The following is a 6,803-nucleotide window of genomic DNA, read 5'->3' on the forward strand; positions in this document are numbered from 1 at the left end:
TGTCTAGAAGCATTGTTTTTACAAATTGTGTTATTTTTCTCTAAGAGGATCAATTACATCACTGAAATTTAAGGTGTGTACATAAAGAGAACATGTCAGCTCAAACAACGCAAGAAAGAAGGAAAGAAACTCTTAAGTATCCTGAGTTACCTCCTGGAAGATTCTCTCACTTCAGACACCTGCTATAGAACCCTTAAGAAATTGGTCACCATAATTAGCCCCAGGGATGTTTCACTCTGGCACCTGTTCCTGGCCACTGGGAGAAACTAGAGTCTTCATAACACAAAATAATTATCTCATTAAGCATTACTTAGTTGCCCTGGCAAAACCCCTAGCTGAGCATTCACAAAACAAACAAACAAACCAAAACACACACACATAAAACACAAACAAAACAAAAAAAATATCAAAAAAAGCCACACAAACAGACCAAAACAGGCCATTTCAGCCTCTATCAACCAGCTAGATTAAGGTTACCACCAAATAAATCTCCATTTCATTGCACATCATGTGGGTGCTTCTTAATGTTAAGAATCCAGCCCCATCTATGCTCTGATCAGTGTTAACAGCTAAAAAAACCTCTATTTACTGCAGATAATAGTCTCTTGTGATTTAGATAGAGAGATGTGCATTGAAAGGCCTTCTAAAGTACTACGTGGACAAGTAGTTCAATGGACAAAGTTAAATAATTTATTTGAAAAATACGTTCTTAAGAGAAAAAAAAAAAAGTACAACTTGCACCCTCAATATACAAGGGGCCCACATTTTCCTTCTGTGCATCAGAAAGCAGAGGATGGACAGAAATAGAGCTGCCCAGTGACAGCTCAGGCACGGGAGACATCACATAGGCAATGCTTGCTGAATAGTCTGTGGGCAAACCTGCACAGGCAAAGCAGCCTCTTGACGGTTAGCTCAGGCTGGTAAATAAAGCATAGCCAAGTACAGAAAAAACATCTCTCAGCATTCTATGCTTCTATGCTTCATTGGAGCACTCATACACCCACACCATGGACTTTTAGGTCCCAGTTAGCTGTGTTAAAGATGTAACAATAATTAAGTTATTAAGTTATTAAGACAAAAGAGGGTTATAAAAAAAGAGAAATATATGTTGTGATTTTGCCTGACAGTCAGGACACTGGTTCACAAATACCAACATACCCCTCCCTGTCCATGATATTGATTTTAATTTGCTTCACAAAGTTTCTTACATAAATGGAAACTGCTTCAAGGTTAATGCCATCCTCAAGAGCCTTTCCTCAAATTGCTTTGTTTCATAAAAAGGACTCTTCCTTCTACTCATCTTTTATATGCTTTAACACTCAGTATGTGGTATGTCAGGTTTAGAGTGATGTCATGTCAGTATGTATTGATGTAGTGTGGGCTTGTTTGCTCTGACAAGAAAGAGTTAAACTTCTGTTGATGCCTGTCATTTCGCTTCAAAAGCCTTTGTTATGTCAATACTCAGAAATAATCTCAACTAAAATATTTTATTTTGATGCAACAAAAGCATTAACATGTCATTGATACATTTGGAAATTATTCACTCGTTCAGTATTCTCTACATTGAGATGTGGACCACAGACTACATGCAAGGTCTACAAACTGAATTCCTTAGTCTCTGAGGTACTGAAAAATCTCACAACATTCTCAGGGCAAACAATACTCAAGAAACAGTTGATAAAAAGGTACAAGGATTATGTTACGTAGAAGCAGAATCTTCAGACATGGATTTGTTCAGAATCACCTTCATCCAGGCACTCTACTCCTCTTCATTCATTGTGCCTGCTTGGTCTTTTAACTAGGAAGTTTTATTTCAAGATGTGGTATATGGAGCAACCCAGTAAAATATGGTTAGGGAAGCTGAGGGAGACACTGACATGAGCCTCCAGGTAGCTGGGCCAGTAAAGGATATGAAGGGAGGCCTTCAATTAGCCTCCTTTCATTAGCATCCTCATTGAATTTTCTAAAATGTGCAACATAACATTTCAAAAAAGTCAATATGCAAATGGTTTAAAGTAGCTAAGCAGGCTTCAGATGCTACTTACAATGAAAAGTGATGTCTTCAATAGGTGCATAGTTTCTTTACATATGGCTTTTGGTAATTGATTCCATTTTATTGTAAGAAACATGCAGATTAAGGTCAATTTTGTTTGTCCTCTTCAATTACAGAAAACATCAATCATACTGCAAAAGAACCAGGTGGATCTGTGTTTAGCTTGCCTACCCACTCTCCTCATACAGAGTCCATCTTGACACAACACTTCTGAAATGTCACAGTAAATATCCCAATCCCCCACATAATGTTCATGAAAAAGGTCTACATTATTTAAAAACTCTTAAATAAAATTTGTTTCTCATGATGGATGAGCTCCACTCTGTAAATTCCAAGGAGAAAGGCTGTTCCTAGAAAGATTCTCATGAAAAACCTGGGAATCTGTTTTAGGTATAAACACAGTTAACCTCATAAATCCAGTTGGTGAGTACAAGTAGATCTATTAGCATCAGTGTGAAAAAATAACAAACTGAACAAGATTCTGACTAGATACTTTATGACCACTGGCTAAATATAGTCACATTTTGACATCTCATAAAGAGAAAAATCAAATTGAAAGATCCAGGTGGCAAAAAATCCATTATTCAAGATACAGTAATATGTGACCAAAAAAAAGGTACCCTTATATTACAGTTTTCTTTACTGAAATTGCCATTTTTTTTAGCTACAATTAAACCATCACCAACAAATTCATGGAACATGGTGCAATCAAACTGAGACCTGACGTGCTCAATTGTTCTGGTTTGCACTGCTAATAAATGCATTTACAAAATAATGTTTTCCATCTCTCTATTAAAATGTTTTCCATGTGGTAAGAATGTTCAGGTTTGACTCTGAACTCACATGCTGTAATACAAGGCAAATTTAAAATGAGTAAAGCCATTTTATGGATTAAAAAGTCAAGGATGTCCTGTCAGTTCTCTTGGCAAAGGGTTTGTGGTTTCCTACAGAAATACATATGCATTCCTCAATTCATCAGCACCTAGATCCCAGTAATACGTACCTCAGTACTTCAGCTGCTATTTTCCTTTACTGAAAGTCATCTTTACTAATAGAGTTTAGAAATATTCCAACATTACTACTAGAATCAGATTAAATATATGTCGGGTCAGTAAGGACTGGCTACATAGCAGCATCCAGTAACACCACATGCTTAATAGCACTTGGTACTGAAGAGCTTTGAAGGAAATTATAATTTGTGAGTAAAGCTTCATAACCTTCTAAGTATAGGGAACACTATCATTCCCACAGTATGGGCTGGGAAATGGGGACACACATCTTGCATGAAATGTCCAACATAACAAAGCTCAGCGGTGACAAAACTGGAAAGAGTACTTGACACTTAAGCATTTAAGCTGGTAGATGAGGGAAACAGTTTGCCAGCCTCCCACACACACATAATGGAGTTTTGCTGTTGATCTATGTAGTTATTTGGCACTGAAAACACTTGCAAATTTAACAGCTACAGCCATAACTTCATTAAGCAAAACATTTCACAAGTATGACAATTTCTTTATAAGGAAACCTACTCTCCCAGTAACCCGACCAGCTACCCTGACACTAGTGATGTAATCCAGGGCAGAAGCTCTGAGTAGCATCTGGTAAAACATGATGATTCAGTGGAATCTGGTAAAACAAGAACTGTAAGGGCCAAATATATCTTCGAAGGAATTCCACTGAAGCTTGAAAAGGAGGGAAGCCAGCACAATGATGCCAACAAGATTACATCAGGGATTAATCTAGCCTGAGATCGACTTCACCTTCCCCTCTAACTACTCCACTTAGATCTATTAACTGGCTCCACAGTACCATTCCTCTTGAATTAGAACACCCCCCTCGCCCCCCCCCTTGAAGGTTTCGCTTACCTTCCTGACAACTTCATCTCAATTCCCATTACTGTCCGGCTCAAACATTGCACTACCTCCCCTCCCCTTTGCTTCCTTCTCCCTCCTTTCTCATACAGCTACAATTTCATAGTAGCTTCATACAAACCATAGTATTGAGTGTATGTAGTTTCATACAAACCGTATACCAAGGAGACAGTTGTTCTTTCCTTGTGCTCAACTTTCTCTTCCCATGCACAGGCTGTGGTAATGAGCTTGGTACCTTGTCACATCACTCCAGCTCTCCACAGGTAAGCCTCTACAAGAAACTCTGCAAGTTCTTCCCAGCTACCCCTGCTCACATCTCTTCTGGACCTTACTACATGGAGAAACTGAGAAGTTAACTGAAATTCTTTCCACTGAAACTTCTTTACAATTTGAAAAATAGGAAAACGTGCGATTTACTGAGCATTTCCACAGCCAGTTTCCACATTTTGTGACCAAAAAATGATCAAAGTTTATGCAATCATATTAGGGTTGTTTGTTTGTGTTTTCTTTTCTCAAGGGAAAACTCTAAAACTGAATTGGGAGAAAAGATTCCAAACTAGTTCTAATAAAAGACACTGATTCCTTCCTCTCCCCAGCCTCCATCCCTCTCCTTCCAGCACTGGGCACAGCACTTGCTTGGAAACCACAGAAGAATCCAAAAAGCCATAAAAGCGGTGAGCTGAAGTCTCAATAAAACATCCAGATAAATGAATACAAAAGTCATTCAATAACACAGAGTACAAATCTAGAATAACTGGTACACTGGGTACTTGACATAGCATGTTATATAGTATGCCTTTTTTTGTTTGGGGCTAACATCATCTTTATTTTGCACTGCATGATCCAAAAGAGATTGAATGGATATTTCAAAGGGATAATGAGATTAAAAAATCATGTTAAATTGATATCTTGAGCTTGCAGTTCTAAAATATCCTGTACTTATGGTTGCAAAGAAAACCCTCAAAATTCCTCCCTTTAAGTCTACAGACAGCCTGGAGCTACTAATCAGAGTGGAGTTACCTTCACTTCCCCCTGTGGGACTTAAGTTAAAATAATTATCAGGCTTGGCAACAAATTGTGCCAATGAAATTTCACAGAACTTTTGTACTGCTGAAAGGAACTGAATTTTTTCACAGCCTGGATTATCTCTTCATTCAAACTAGTGTCTTTGTGAGTGCCTTGACCTGTCATTCAACATTATCTGATCTCACTCCCACTCCCATGAAGTATAAAGGAAAGGGGAATTAAAGGAAAAACCCCTCCCATTCCTGGATGTTATTCCCTAAAACTCTTAATCCAGGAGGAGATAAGGAGAGAATCTTCTCTTGGATACCTTCTTTCACCAAGGTTTTCCCCCCTCAGTCAAATATACTCACACACTTACACACACATATATTCCCCATGACAAGTGGCAATTATAGCAACTGCTGGCTGGAAAAGCAAACAGGGAAAACGTCTAGCCTCTCTTTAGCAGTCTTGAATGTGATTTAGCAGCTGCAAACAAATAGAGAGAGCCAGCAACATGCAAGCAGCCTTCTGGAGACCAGTTTGGGAACCTCCTACTACTCTATCACATCTAGCACACACCCTCCCACCAAGGTTGTGCTCCTTTTCAGAGGCCACAGTCTCAGTGCAGGAGCAGTAAAGCCAAATAAAAAATAAAACTAACAATAACAATAATCAACAAATATACTAGCAAGGGAGAGGCCTAGAGATCTCCAGGAATAGGCAGAAAAATACTGAGGTGACTGAAGAAACAGGACAATTAGTAACGCTCTCTGTCTACTTATAGCAGTAACTCCCCTTTTCCCCTTTCTTACCCTCATGTGCCCCCAGGGACATGCCCAGCACCTTCCCCAAGTTCCACTCATTTCTGCAATACCGTTAGGAACTGCCTGCCTTCATCTCCATCCTTGTCTTTACCAAGACATTAAAATGTTTCAGAAGTAAATTACTACAGAAGTAGGAACAGCATAACTGCATCACTTAACTTCCTAGAAAAGATGACTAAACTCAAGGCAAGTTCATAAGAAAAGAGGAAAGACTAAAACCTCAGAAGAGTTAAAACACTATCAAGAAAAGGAGAGAGAGTATTTATTTGCAACTGGCAATCTCTCAAGAGGCTGCCAAAGGAGATGGCCTACCATGTACTCTATATACACTGTTTTTGTAAAGAAGTCTGTCATCCAAAATCCTTTTCCCCAAGAAATAAGTTATCAGACAAGGAATCTGTGTAAGAAGATCAATCCTAAAATAAAGTATCTATTTGGAATCTCACATTTCACATAAATCTAAGGTGCGAGAGCCACCAGAAGATATCCAACTGATTGCGATTTGCTTCTTGGAAGGAGGAAAACGTGCATGGTTTTCAAGAATCAGATCCTGATTGTTTGCAAGGCATTACTGATAGATAATGCTTTTCTCAAAGACATACTACAGAGACAAACAAGAAAGGCTGTTTGAGAAATAACCTCTTTGGTCAAGTAGAACTAAACTCTCTCCTCATACAACTAGGAAAGTTCTGGTGAATTGAGCTGCTCTCTTTTATGCTGGCAGAAAGACATGTTTATTGAAATGGCAGAAGCTGAAGTAGCCTATCACAGTATAGAACAGAAAGGATACTGCAGGAAGAGTAAAATAATTTCCTTTAGGAATATTAAAAGATAATAAAATTCAGGTTTACTCCGGACTTGCATAGGCTTTATTTTTAAAAATTGGCCAAAAAATTGCCTGTCTGGCATTAAAAATACTTTTCCTTTAATATTTGAAGGACAATGTGTTCCCCTACTGCCAGGCACATCCAAGTATGCTCAGTGTCCTCCACTGAAAATATTAGATCCTCTGCTGTTTATTTTAATAACACCGTTACCATTCAGCAG

The sequence above is a fragment of the Chaetura pelagica genome, unplaced genomic scaffold (genome assembly GCF_000747805.2).
Source record: "Chaetura pelagica isolate M959 unplaced genomic scaffold, ChaPel_1.0 scaffold221, whole genome shotgun sequence".
In the NCBI taxonomy this organism is placed as follows: Eukaryota; Metazoa; Chordata; class Aves; order Apodiformes; family Apodidae; genus Chaetura; species Chaetura pelagica.